Raw genomic sequence first — 14630 nt, forward strand, 5'->3', positions numbered from 1 at the left:
AGCCCAAATGTCCATCGAGGGATGAATGGATACAGAAGATGTGGTATAAAAATACGATGGAGTATTGGTCAGCAATCAAAAAGAATGAAATCTTGCCATTTGCAGCTACGTGGATGGAACTGGAGGGTATTATGCTAAGTGAAATGAGTCAGTCAGAGAAAGACAAAAATCACATGACTTCACTCATATGTGGAATTTAGGATACAAAACAGATGAACATAAGGGAAGGGAAGCAAAAATAATATAAAAACAGGGAGGGGGACAAAACATCAGAGACTCTTAAATACAAAGAACAAACTGAGGGTTGCTGGAGGGGTTGTGAGGGGGGCATGGGCTAAATGGACAAGGGGCATTGAGGAGGACACTTGTTGGGATGGGCACTGGGTGTTATATGTAGGGGATGAATCGCCGGAATCTACTCCTGAAATCATTGTTGCATCATATGCTAACTAACTGGGATGTAAATTAAAAAACAAATAAATTAACTTTAAAAAATACATAAAAGGGGTGCCTGGGTGGCTCAGTTGGTTGAGCGACCGACTTCGGCTCAGGTCATGATCTCACAGTTTGTGAGTTTGAGCCCCGCGATGGGCTCTGTGCTGATGACTCAGAGCCCAGAGCCTGCTTCAGATTCTGTGTTTCCCCCTCTCTCTGCCCCCCCCCACTCATGTTCTGTGTCTCTCTGTCTCTCAATAATAAATAAACGTTAAAAAAAATTTTTTTTTTTATTTATTTTTAAATTTTTTTTTTTTTCAACATTTATTTATTTTTGGGACAGAGAGAGACAGAGCATGAACGGGGGAGGGGCAGAGAGAGAGGGAGACACAGAATCGGAAACAGGCTCCAGGCTCTGAGCCATCAGCCCAGAGCCCGACGCGGGGCTCGAACTCACGGACCGCGAGATCGTGACCTGGCTGAAGTCGGACGCTTAACCGACTGCGCCACCCAGGCGCCCCTAAAAAAATTTTTTTAATAAAAAATGAAAAATAAATAAAAGACGGACTCTTTTACAAAAGGTTGAAGCAACAGGGCGGCCATTTAGGAAAGACAATGAGGTCCTTCCCTCACACCACACACCCGCCCGAGGTCCACATGGCTCAGGGATCTACATGTAAAACTCAAACCACACCAGTGCCAGAAGTAAATAGGGGTGAATCCTTGTAACTTGGGTGCAGGGAAAGGATTCCTAACTATGAGTCGATATTCAGAGACAAAAAAAAGACTGATAAATTTTATAAACTTAAAATTTTACATTGAAAAGACACTGTAAAGTCAAAAGATGACTGGAAAATTGGTAAAGAAAAGAATATTTACAATTCATAGCATAGACAAAAGGTTAATATTCCTAACACTAAAAATTCTTAAATATGGAAGATGGAAGAACCCACTAGAAAAATGGAGAAAAGACATGAACAGGCAATTCCCCAAAAAGAGGTAAAAATGGCCCTAAACACATGGAATGATGGTCAACCTCACACATGACCTTCAAATGAGAGAATTAGAATACAAATCGCCAAAGAACGTGACTTAAAACACCATCAAAACCCACAGATTCAAAAAGAAAGGACATTCTGACGTTGGCTACAACGTGGAGGAAGCTTGAGGACGTGATGCTCAGTGACATAAGCCCATCACAGGGGACAACGACTAGCGGAGTCACCTCCACAGAGCCAGAGAGGAGATGGACGCGCCAGGGGCCGGGGAGGGGGACGTGCGTGTTTGGTGGGGACAGAACTTAGGTTTGCGGAAGAGGAGAAGGTTCTGGAGATGGACGGTGGTGACACTGCACAACAGTGTGAATGTGCTTCATGCTGCTGAGTCAAAGGGGCGCCTGGGGGGCTCAGTCGATTAAGCGTTCAACTCCAGCTCAGGTCATGATCTCAAGGTTCGTGGGTTCAAGCTCCACATCGGGCTCTGTGCTGACAGCTCGGAGCCCAGAGCCTACTTCGGATTCTGTGTCTCCCTCTCTCTCTGCCCCTCCCCCGTTCATGCTCTGTCTCTCTCTGTCTCAAAAATGAATAAAACATTAAAAAAAATAATAATAAAAAAATAAATAAAATAAATAAATAAACATTAAAAAAAATTTTTTTTTGAAGTCAATACAAGGGTCCAGGGCTTCTTGGAGAAATGGCAGGGAAGAGAAAAAACAAAATAATCCTGGAAATACAGAAGTGGTCAAAGAACAATGGAGACAGGTCAAAAGAACACAGCAGATAACTCCAAGGAGGCCCCACCCCCGCCCATGGCAAAAGTGTTGAGTTAAAGCAGATAAAATAAGAATTCATGAGTTTATACTGATATCCATATGCAATATTTATAAAATCGGAATTATAATACTGATATAAATCAATAATTTAACAAGTGCGTGTACATATCATTAAACGATTACAAATAAAGCCATTAAAATCAACAATCTTTAAATCGATGAATAGATTCACCAGGAGTTCAGACACAGCTGGAGAGAAAACCGTTATCCGTGTCCCCAGAACACAGGGCGGAGGAAACAAGTTTTCCCACCATGAAGGAGTCAGGAAGGTTCTACTGTGCTCTCACGGAGGCTCCGGAAGGGGACTAGAACGGGGGCGGCGTCTGCGGGGTCCCCGGGCCCACCCCCAGTTTCGGCGGTTTACCAGGAGGACCCACAGGACTCAGGACGTAGCCGTGCTCACGGCTGGGATTTGCCGCGGTGAGAGGACGCAGGGTCGTGTGGGACGAAGTCTGAGGGCACCAGGCACCAGCTTCCAAGGGTCCTTCCCCGGCGGGGCCACGCAGGACTCGGGAACGAAGACCCAAGGAGAAACCATAAACCCCAAACTGGTTTCTGCCCAGTGGGGGCTCCAGTGCTGCCTCCCAGGGTTCCTGAGCGGTCACCGTGCACGTGGAAGCCGTGCCTGTCCCCCTAAATCTCTCCTCTGAGGACAGATCACTTAGAAGGGCTTTTCATTTCAAAACTATGGGTTTTGTGACTTGTTGATTTCTACGCTGACCCCGGTGGGATCAGAGAACGCGGCCTGCGCGGCACCCACGACTAGGCATTCAGAAATGTGGTTGGTCCGCGTGGCTGCGGCCCCCGGGGGGGCACTTGACAAGGAGGCACGGCCTCTAATGGAGCCCAGCCGCCACCTGTACCCGCGCAATTAAACGGCCTAATTGTTTCTCCCGGCTTTCCTGTCCTTGCTCATTTTTATAATTGTTTGCCAGTCACAAGTGACCATCGAGCACTTGAAATATGGCCAGTCCAACAGGCCTGGGAAACCGAGTTTTGCATTTTATTCGATGTTAATTAGTTGAAATTTAAGCAGCGACACCATCGTGTTGCGTGGGGATACAGGTTAGTTTGTTTAACAAATGACACGGGGTGGGGGGAGCTCCTGGATGGCTCAGTCGGTTAACCATCTAACTTCAACTCGGGTCATGATCTCACAGCTCATGAGTTCAGGCCCCGCGTCCGGCTCTGTGCTGACAGCTCGGAGCCTGGAACCTGCTTTGGATTCTGTGTCTCCCTCTTTCTCTCCTCCTCCCCCACTCACACTCTGTCTCTCTCTCTCTCTCTCAAAAATAAACATCAAAAAAAAATTTTTTTTAATTTTTTTTAACGTTTATTTATTTTTGAGACAGAGAGAGACAGAGCGTGAACGGGGGAGGAGCAGAGAGAGAGGGAGACACAGAATCGGAAACAGGCTCCAGGCTCTGAGCCATCAGCCCAGAGCCCGACGCGGGGCTCGAACTCACGGACCCCGAGATCGTGACCTGAGCTGAAGTCGGACGCTTAACCGACTGAGCCGCCCAGGCGCCCCAAAAAAAATTTTTTTTCAATAACACCGGAACGTTTGCTTTCCACGCAGGAAGGTCTCAGCGCGGTTTCGAACACATTAAATTCCAGATGGATGAAAGGCAGAGAGTGAACAGCGAAGATGTGAAACCTTTAGGAGAAAACAGACAGAATATGCCGTTGGGGGAGCAGCAGACCCCCAGCCTCGCAAAATAAACACACGATAAAGGAACGTGTTGATTGGCTTGCCCGGCTTCACGGTAAAACCTCTGAATGTCAAGAGCAGACCACAGAGGAAGCCAGCACAGGCTTGGAGCCCGATCTTCGCCGGGCCCCTGACTGACCAATTATTAGAATCCGGAATATATAAAGAGCTCCTACAAACAGCGGCTTGAGAAGAAAAACAGACGTGCATCCCAGCTGAAAAGTGAGCCGAGGATATGGTTAAGGGGCCCTGGGTGTCTGTCGCCTTCGGTTCCTACTCATGGATCCTTGCTGGGGCAGGCGACTCGGCCCTCACCTGAGCCCCCGCCCTAGCCGTCACCCCCTCAGTGGCCAGCCGCACACCGGCTGTCACTCACTCGCTCACTCGCTCACTCACCGGGCACTCAAACCCTCCGCCTGGTTCCTGACAAACTCAGTCCAATCCGCCTTCCCTCCCGGCGGGAGGTTAGAGGCGCCCGGGACACTGGCCCTGATGAAACGCCTCTAATGGCCAACCTCCATCTGCCCGTCCCTTTGAGTTCTGCAAGAGCGAGGTGGCTGCGGGCCCAGGGTCCGCCAGCTCGGACGGGACCCCGGCCCCAGGCCGCCCCTGGCCGGAGGTCTCCTCAGGTCTCCACAGACGGAGGGGGATGAGCGGGGCCAGCTCGGAGACTGCCCAGGCAGACCGCGGCCAAGTCCATACGGATCCACGCTGCGGGGAATGGCTTGGCCCCGTGGGGCGACAGGGACCCTCCCTCCCCCACACAGTCCAGCCAAACGCAGCCAGGACTGGGGCCTGCCCTGTTTTCTGAGCAGCCGGCCGGGACCCTCCCGTGCAAGGACCAAGGCCAGCACCCTTCTGAGCTCATTAGCCATAATTACTTCCCATCTCCAAATACAGCCACACAAGGGGTTAGGCTTCAACAGAGACACCCGCGGGGACACAATTCAGCCCTCAGCATCCTCCCAGCCCGTCTCCCGACGCCTCTGTAGGGCTCCCTGCCTGGTCCTGGGGGTGGCTCAGCCGCCCAGCCCCTGCTGGCAGGAAAGCAGGGGGGGCACCCCCGGGATGGTGCCTGTGGCCCAAGCGCACCCGGTGACAGAACTGAGGGTGATGAAGCTCACCCCTTGTTGTGGGGCCAGGGAGCACCCCCTCTGAGCCTGCGTCCCCCACCCCTCCGGACAGCCAGGGCCGCCCGACCTACCTACCGCCTCTGATCCCACGGCTACGTCAATATCGTGTACACATTCCAGACCCCAGCAGTGGTGGCCGGGCAGGAAAGCGGAAGCTGCCAGGCGCCCACACCTCCGAGCCAGTGCTGCGCCCCCTCCCGCGGACCTGCGTTCCCCGAGCTGGAAGCTAACTTGCCGGCCTTCGGGACAGACCGGGCTCGTGGCTCTTCTAGGCCGATCAATAAAAAGCCTGTTGCGGTTCATTTAAATCACCGAGTAACTAACCAGACTGGGCCCACCCCCCATTCTCTGCAAAGCCCTGGAAGTGGAGGGGCCCGGGCTCAGGGTCAGCAGCAGCCAGGCAGCCACCCCAAGCCCACCGAGCGGGAGGTCCCACCCGTGGCCTGGGCCACACTGGGATGAGCGGTGGCTCTTCCGGGCAGGGCGTCCGGGGGGCAGGGGTCCAGGGAGCTCTGCCTCCTCACCCAACAACGTGCCCTGTGGGACCACCCTCCTCCGGGATGGGGGCCAGCAGTGACCTGAGCCAGCCCCATTATGACCCCTGACCTTGACCCAGAATGACCGTCCCCTGGGTCTCAGATCAGCACAAAAAGGAGGGGTGTGGCAGAGGGCTTGCCCATGAGCCAAGACCCCCACAAGGCCCGTTAGAGCGCCACCCCTCCACCTTTCACCCCTGCGCCCCTCCACCCTCCACTCTCCACCCCCCACCCCTGCGCCCCTCCACCCTCCACTCCTCACCCCTCTACCCTTCACCCTCACCTTCCACCCTCTACCCCTACACCCCCTACCCTGCACCCTATACACCCTTGCCCCCCACCCCGACCCCACGCCACCTACTCTACAGGGGAGATACCCAGGCAGCCCCAGACACCAAGTGGTCCCAGCTGAGGGAGGCTGGACTGCTCCTGTGGCATTTCCCTCCACCGTGAACTTGGAGCTGTCGTCCTCAGGAGGGTTCCGGGACCCACGGCCAGGCCAGCTCCCTCCTCACCCCTGCCCCCACAGACCCTCGCCCAGCTCCAATCTCCCCCTGCCCTCACAGACCCTCACCCCTGCACCCTGCACCCACACACCGCCAAGGGTTCTAGCGCTCTCCTGCTTTGCAGGTCAGACTCCAGGCAGAGAGCCCCTAAGCGGCCAGTGGGAGCCTCCAGGCCTCAGCTCAGAGCCCGCTCTGCACATTCCTGTTGAGGAGGGAGGTGGGGGGGGGGGGGGGGCGAGGGCCGTGGCCTGCCGGTGACCTCCCCCCTCCGGGCAGGGGAACAGCAGAAGCACCGGCAGCGGTGTGGGCGTGCGTGGCCTGTCCCCATGGTGGACACACCCTAGGTGTTTGGGGCATCTTGGGGAGAGGAGGATGGAGAGGGCACCCGCGACCAGAGGAGGGCCTTGTCCCCAATCCACTGCAGCCTCCACAGCACCACAGACAAGGCGCCTAAACACAGACACCACAGTTCCCAAGGTGCAGGCCTGAGATCAAGGTGCAGGTGACAAGTGCCCCGTCTCCTCGCACAAGGGCACTGACCCCACACAGGGGCCCCACCCTCCTGACGCATGTAACCCCACCACCCCCACGGGCCCACCTCCAAAGCCCATCACACCAGGGGCACGGCCTCCACATGTGGATCTGGGGACACAAACATTCGGGCCACACCGGGCTGAGCGCTCACCCCCCCTGCCTCGTCTCAGGGCCCAGATCAACACGGCAGGCACAGGTGCAGACCTCCCTTTAGAAATTCCCCCGCCAGGGGCGCCTGGGTGGCGCAGTCGGTTAAGCGTCCGACTTCAGCCAGGTCACGATCTCGCGGTCCGGGAGTTCGAGCCCCGCGTCGGGCTCTGGGCTGATGGCTCGGAGCCTGGAGCCTGTTTCCGATTCTGTGTCTCCCTCTCTCTCTGCACCTCCCCCGTTCATGCTCTGTCTCTCTCTGTCCCAAAAATAAATAAACGTTGAAAAAAAAAAATTAAAAAAAAAAAAAAAGAAATTCCCCCGCCAGAAAAGACAAGGGGGTGCAGCCGTCTCCCCGCTCCTTGCTGCTTCCCCCGGGGTGACCAGCCTGGGGGCCACAGCCTAGTGGGGCTGACCCCACCCCCGTGTCACCAGCCGGACCCCAAGACCTGAGTTTTGCTGCCCGCCTGCCTGTACCCGCCGACCTTGGCCTCACGTTCTTCCTTAAGCTCTTCTCCCCAGCTTAGTTCTTAACTCAGGCAAAGGACCGGAAGGGCGTCACATCCCCGACGAACCAGAAACCGCCCCTCGGGCAGTAACTACTGCCTGAGGCTCTGCGGCCGCCAGACCCGGGCGAGCTCAACCCCCTCAGGCCTGCGCAGACGCCCACAGAGTGGCTCACCGAGTGACCCTCATTATAAAGCGAACCCCCCCCCCCCGGGAGGGGCACAGGAATGCACCCGCAGGCGTGTTTCCTTCAGGACACGACTTTGGGCCGCCTCTCCAGACGAGGACGAGGCTCCCTTTCTGGATGCTCGTCCTGACCCTGAATGAAAAGAATCTACCCACCCTGGTTCGGGGGGTCACGGTTTTGTGAGCTCTTCTCCCGGATCCCCTTTGCTGCAAATAAAGTTTCCTTGTGCCACCTCTCACCTGGCATGCTTTCTCTCCGTGACTCGCCAAGGAGCGAACTGGCCTTGCCTCCGACACACCTGTACCGCCCACCTGCTTCCGCGGGACGCACGGGCCTGGGGGCCTGCTTGGCATCCCTCGGGCCCCGCAGGCCTGTGAGCTGCCTGGCCCACGGACGGTGCCCACGGAGCACGGGCTCCCCCTCCCTCCCCCGGGGGGCTCCGGGGCACACCTGCCAGCATCCTGCAGTCGTCCAGGACGGCTCCCCGTTCCACACACCCCTCCCTGTGCCCCGGCCCCGCCCTCGGTGCCCAGCTCCTCCCGTCAGCTCGCCCACAGTCAAGGGAAAGACGCTGGGTCTGTCATTCAGCTTTGAACAGCGCTGGTCCCGGAATAAAGGGGGGTCACCCGAACCCAAGAGCACGCCTCCGCCCTCCTCCACGCCCCAGCTGCGCCCGCCGCTCCCGCTGCAGGGTAGCGAAGGCTTCGTCTACCGGTGGTCAGGCTCCTGGAGGGGCTTCTAAAACCCCGGGAGTCCCTGCGGACAGGGGTGTCTTTGGAATTCAGGAGACCTCCGACCCCACCTGCGCTCACGCGAAGGGCCGGCCACCAGAGAGAGCACGGGGGGCAGAGGGCGGCCTACAGAGGGGAGGCTTGGGGACACTTCAGTAGCACAGCCAGTGATCCAGTCAACCAGGCCCACGTAACGAGACCCCAAGGAAAGCTGGGCGCCGGGCTTGGGTGCACCCGCCCGAGGTGGACGCAGGAGCGTGCTGGGCGGGCCCCGTCCTGGAGTCCACAGGGACAGGCCACAGACGCTCAGGGCTGGCCCGTGTGTCTCCTCACGGAGGAGGAGACTGCCCCCGGCCCGCGTCCCTCCTGATAACACCTCGGGGCTCGGTGAGTCTGTCCCCCGGATTACAGAACCGGGTGCGGGGCGGGAGGAGCGCACGGGCACCCCGGCTCGGTGGCCGGTTGGTCAGAAGCGCAGTGGCTCCGCGTCCCTCACAGGTGGCTGGCGTGCGAGGTGGTGACACTGCCGTTGGGGAGGTCAGTGAGGAACCGGGCTCAGTACCCCGGCTGGGGGGGCAGGACGAGGCGGCTTCCTTCCGGGGCGGGACGGGCCCGCACAGGGGACGGACGCACACAGGAAGCAAGGACACGGAAGGGCCCGAGTCAGAGAGCGACTCGGAGCGGCCCTTTCTGAGAGCGAGGGCACTTCAGGACCAGCGAACTCACCTACCCCGCTTTTATTTTCTTCTGTACGCATGCAGAGAGTGCGCTGTGACCAAATGCTGTGATGAAAGGGGTCCAGGGAGCCCCCGTGTGAACGTGAAACACAACTTCTACACGACAAGGCGCGGGCATAGTTTCACACGCAGCGTTCCGTCTTCCCTAGAGGCGCGTAAAGTAGCGGTGACAAAATGTGGGTGCAGACAACACGGTCCAGAGAAACGCTCGCCCTGGACGGTCCGCGGGGGCCTCCTGGGCCTCCCGAAGGGACTAGAGGAGCAAAGCCCCCCTGGGAATGGCCTCGACAGACACCGGGAGGGACTGCGTAAAGTTCCGCTCCTTTTACAATTTCTGAAAACTCTCAGAGAACCTCCTCCGCTGGATAAAATCTATTTCTGGGGCGCCTGGGTGGCTCCGACTCTTGAGGTTGGCTCAGGTCATGATGCCAGGGTCGTGGGACTGAGCCCCACGTCAGGGTCCGCCCTGAGTGTGGAGCCTGCCTAGGATTCTCTCTCCGTCTCTGCCCCACTCATACTCTCTCTCTCTCTAAAATAAAATATTTTTTTTCTCCAAAAACTCTCTCGAAATATCAGACGTAAGACAGAAATCCAAGACTCGATCTCTCCAGGATCAGCTGTAAGTCAGGATGTCCCTTGTCGCACTGGTTAACGGAACCCTCAAAGTCCCAGAAACGTGCAAGCCAAAAGCACGATGACGTGACAGGTGTCAGGGTTGGGAAGGAGGAAATAAGACGGCCACTGCCTGTGGCTGACGAGGCCGCCTTCGTGGTCCTCGTGGGTCCTCGTGGCAGACGTAACCGGATCGAACAACTCCTAGAACTAGTAAGAGTTACAAGATAAACCTACCGGAATCAGTACCAAGACTCCGCCGGCAGAAACCGCCCAGAAAATCAGACACCGCTCCCAGCAGCCACCGGGACCACGGAGCGGCTCGGCATCCGATGACACAGAGCGCCTGGAACCCCAGCGCCACCGCCAGACGTGCGTGACTCACCACAGACGGCTGTCCCCGGGTCGGTTTCCAGACCCACATCACGAAGATCGCGGTTCCCGCAAGCTTTTTAAAGACACTCGGAACCCGCCCCCTGAAGCCACCGAGGAAGATCCAGGCCCAGGAGCAGGGGCGCCAGGCACAGAGAGAGCAAAGAGGCGAGGGCCGCGGCCCCCGCGTGCGGACGGACGGGAAGGCCAGGACCAGCACGGATGAGCCGATGAGGAGCCGGTGACGAGCAAGCTGGCCCTGGACAGGTCTGCGGCCTCGCGGCCTCCCAAGGGCAAAGGGGCCGCGGTGCAGGGGGAACAGGGCTCGTCACCCGGGAGCTGTGCCCGGATTCCTACGTTACACCCTATAAAAAGCCGGCTCCAGATGGGCTGGAGGCAGAAACGGAAAGTGTGAGAGGAGCCGCGGGGGCGGCCGCGTGTGGGGAAGAGTCCCTTCCAACGGCCCACGGAAGACAGCCCGAGCCAGCAGCTCAGAAAATACCCGTGGCAACCTGAGCTCCCACCGCTGCCCACCGCCCGGCCAAGCCGAGGGGTCGGACACGTGGAGGGTCTGCGAGGGGTCGTGTGGCATCACCACCTCAGGGCCAGGGCACCTGTGCCCCATGGCCCGGCCGTCCGGAGGGGCAGATCCAGCAGGGGACCCACGCCCCGGGCTCAGAGGGCACCGCGGGACCCCGCCACGGTAAGGAGTCCGGGCCCGCCCCAGGGAGCCCCGCGCCAGAGCCCTACCCGTGGGGCTGGACGCCAACGCCCACCGAGCCCCTCCCCCGCCTTGAACGGGGTCCAACCCGGGGCCGAGAGGGGACACGGAGAAGGGGGTCACGCGGACAGCCTGCTGGAGCCGGGCCCTGAGGACCGCCAGTTACCGCCCCCCTGGACTGGCCCCCCGAAACCAAGAGCAGAAAAGACACCCCAGAGTGGAGGACGATGGGAGGGCAGCCTGGAGACCCCTGCCACTGTCCCCTGGGGTCTGCCACCGCCAGTGGGAGGTCATCGCCAGCCTGGGCCTGAAGGGGGGACCCCCCCCCCCCAAAAAAGCGCCTGACCTCAGCCCACTCTTGGCACTCCTGGGCCAAGTAAATCTTACTGGCGCGTACATGACTGATAGATTTCAGGGGGCAACACCAGCTCAAGACATCGATTTTGCGGCCTGATTCCAGTGCCCTGACCGTGGGGGTCTTGCCAGTGTCCGGAGCAGTCCGCCGGGGCCACTCTGTGCGGCTGGGCCTGGCGGCGGGTGTGGCTGGGCCCCGCTGTCACCGGGAGGCCCCTCTGCCGCAAGCCCAGGTCACTGCTTCCAGCCCCCAGGCCCTCCCCGGAGACCCCGCTGCCCACACCTACCACAGCCTCGACTTCAAACAGGTTCCTTGAGGGGGAGGAGAACCAACCGCCTTCATATAAATGTTTAATTGCGAATTAATATTTATGAGGCTCTTGAATGACGGGGCTGAGGGCTTCATAAATATTAACAAGGGATGCGTCTCTCCCCCACCCCGCGTTAATACCTCTGTTTGCGCGGCATCCATTACGCACGCGACCCTCAGCTTCAGCCCCGGGAACAGAGTGGGACCGGCCCCCTCCCGCGGGGCTCCCGGGGGAGGGGCGCGGCCTCGGGCCTGGCCCACGGTCGCCGGCCCTCCGCGGGTGGGGTGAGCGCTGACCGCGGAAGCCACATCCCAGCCCCGCCCCAGCTCCGCGCAGCCTGCTCCCCGAGATGCTGCCTCCCCCAGGAAGCCCCCCGGGCCTGCGCGGAGGAGCAGCGCGTCCCCTGCTCGCCGTGCTCCTCCCCAGAGGCCGGTGGAGCCAGGCCCGCAGCCCCCCCCCCACCCCCGGACCCGGGAGCGGCCCGCCCCAGCAGGTCAGAGCGCGCCCCCCCCCCCCCAGGGTCCCGGGTTTCCCGATTGGATGCGGCCGGGGAAGGGGGTCCCCGAGGCCGGGACGGTGGGTGGAGCTCGGGCGCCCTCGCGTGGCCACCGGTGAGGACACCATCGGAGACCCGGGGGTCGCGCCCGGGGGCGGAGGAGGACCCGGTGGTGACCCCGGGACCTGAGACAGCCGCCCCTGCCAGGGCTTTCCTCCCCGGCCCTGCTCAGGGACCCCCGCCTCCAGCTGTCTACGGACGCCCCTGCAGGGACGAGGGACGGAGCCCAGCGCCCCTGCCCGCATGCCACCGAGGTAGCCCCACCCGGGCAGCCCGCCGCCCCGGCCCTACCTACCTCCTCGGCGCAGACGCGTCTGTGGGGTCCCCGCGCCTGGGGGCCCGCTTCCATCAATCCTCTGCGGGTTCTCACCACCGGCAGGTCCTGGGCCCTGCCGCCCCCCACCCCCGCCTTGCACGTGGGTCTGGGCACTTCCGTGGTAGATACAGGGCACAGCCCCAGCGCCGCGCCCCTCCTCTGCATGCCCCCCAGTTAGCTTGCGCCGCCAGGGCCTTGGAGGAGGAGGCAGGCAGACACCCCTTCCAGAGCCGGGGGGGGGGAGGGGTGCAAAACCAGCCCCTTGTAGTGTTACCCGCTCGGGTGGCGGCTGGGGCTTGAGGGAGAGGGCTCTTCTGCGTGGGCACGGCCCTGTGCTCACCCGGCCCAAGCCGCCCATCCCGCCCCGACTCTCAGGCCCGCCTCCCTGCCCCACCCACCGTCTCCTCTCCCCTGATCCCCATGTGGCACACCTGCCCCCTCCTGCAACACAGGCAGCAGGAGGGACCTTCTTAAATGCCAGCTTGACCCTGGCACCACCCTGCTTAACACCCACCTCTGCCTTCCTGCTCTCTGGAGAGACACCACCCTGCCCTGCCCAGCCTGGCCCCTTACATACCCCTCCAGCTCTCCCGCAGCTCCTCAAAGCAAGCCCGTCTCTGGCCTCAGGGCTTCCTGACTTGCTGTTCCCTGCCTGGGACCGTCTCCCCCCCCTCCCTTTACCTACGTTTCACTTGCTTCCATTGTGGCCTGTGGTCTTCCTCGGCCAGCTGGACGCCCGGCCGTGTGACCACTGAGCATCGGGCAGGAATAACAATGCAAAGAAACAGAAGGTCACGGACCCGACGCGTTGCAGGTGACCGTTCTGAGTGGAAGGAGAACAGCTGTGGGAACAAACAGGTGGCCCGTGAGCCCCCGGGTCCCCGGGGCGAAAGGACCCCGGGCCGGCTGGGGCACCACCCTGCTGCACCGCTGCCTGGTCCTGCCTTTCCGCTGGCGGTAGGAGTCGGGGACCCCGATTTTGTTTGCTGGAGCGCTGCGGGAGCAGGGCCCCACACGGCCTCGCGGGAAATTAAATTTGGAAAGCAGGTACCAGGTTTGGCAGGGACCACAGCGGAGCCCCCGCAGAGCCCCGCTGACGGTCCGTGGAGCCCACATCACAGCTGTTAGCCCTTTGCCCCAAAACACACGGAGGAGAGCTGCCAGAAACCCGGGAGAATTTGCCTAAGTGACGGGCACCGCGGGAGGCCAGCCCACCTTGCACAGCGATCGCCAGATGGAAACGACCAGTGAGGGAAAAGGGAGTATTAATGGAACAGGTAACCAGCGTGAATTAATAGATACACAGGGCCCGGCGTTCAACAAAGAGCGTGTGTGAGGACCCCCGGAAAACCTCAGTGGGTTCCTAAAAGGGGAAACGGAGGGGCGCCTGGGGGCTCAGTCAGTTAAGCGTCGGACTCCTGATGTCGGTTCAGCTCATGATGTCACAGTTCGTGAGTTCAAGCCCCGCGTCGGGCTCTGCGCAGTCAGTCCGGAGCCTGCTTGGGGTTCTCTCTCTCTCCCTCTCCTTCTGCCCCTCCTCTGCTCTCTCTCTCTCTCTCTGTTTCAAAATGAATAAATGAATTTCTGAAAGGAGGGGGGACCAGTGCAGGCTGTGCTCCCTGGCCCCGGGCAGGAACACAGAGCCAACAGCAGGTAAGGTCTCTCCAAGCGGACCCCCCGCGGACCGCACCCCACCGGCCCCGCACGGCCCTGCTGCCTCGAGCGCAGGGCCAGGTCCTCTGTGTCCTGGAGGCTGAACGTGGCAAAGCGTTCACAGACGCCCCACACGTCCCGTCAGCTGCCACGGCCAGGGCCCCACGCGGCTCACACCGTCTTCTGAGCGGAAGAGGAAATGCAACATGAAACGTCACATCACAGACCCTCGGTCAGTTTGGGGACGAGGGCGCTGATGCCGAAACCCCGACGTGGCCCAGGAGACCGTGGATCGCCGCGACTCTGACCCGGGTGACAGGGCGTGAGACTACGTGTTCCTTGAAGAGGCCGGACGCGGACGAACACCCCATCCAGAGCCAGGCCCCGGTCCCCCCTCCCCCCCACTGCCTGTGAGTGACACTTGTCACCGCGCAGCCTGGGTTCTCCTCGGGAACACGTGACTTCTAAACCATAGAGGAGCAGAACACGCTGTGCATGCGGGGAGGGAACGCCAGGCGTCCACAGCCCCGGCTGGACTCCACCGCCCACCGTCGCCTCCTCAAGGTCAGGGACATGGAGGGACAGCCGGCCGGTGCCCACAGCCCAGGGCTCCTTCCACAGGACGCTTCAAACACGTCCTCCCACGGCAAAGCGGACCCCGGTGCCCACCCTCCCGAGTCGGCCACCCCGTGTTGTCCAGATGGGCCCCCCGCCCCGTCAGCTGTCTGTCCCTCAGATGC

The sequence above is a fragment of the Leopardus geoffroyi genome, chromosome B3 (assembly GCF_018350155.1).
Source record: "Leopardus geoffroyi isolate Oge1 chromosome B3, O.geoffroyi_Oge1_pat1.0, whole genome shotgun sequence".
Classification (NCBI taxonomy): Eukaryota; Metazoa; Chordata; class Mammalia; order Carnivora; family Felidae; genus Leopardus; species Leopardus geoffroyi.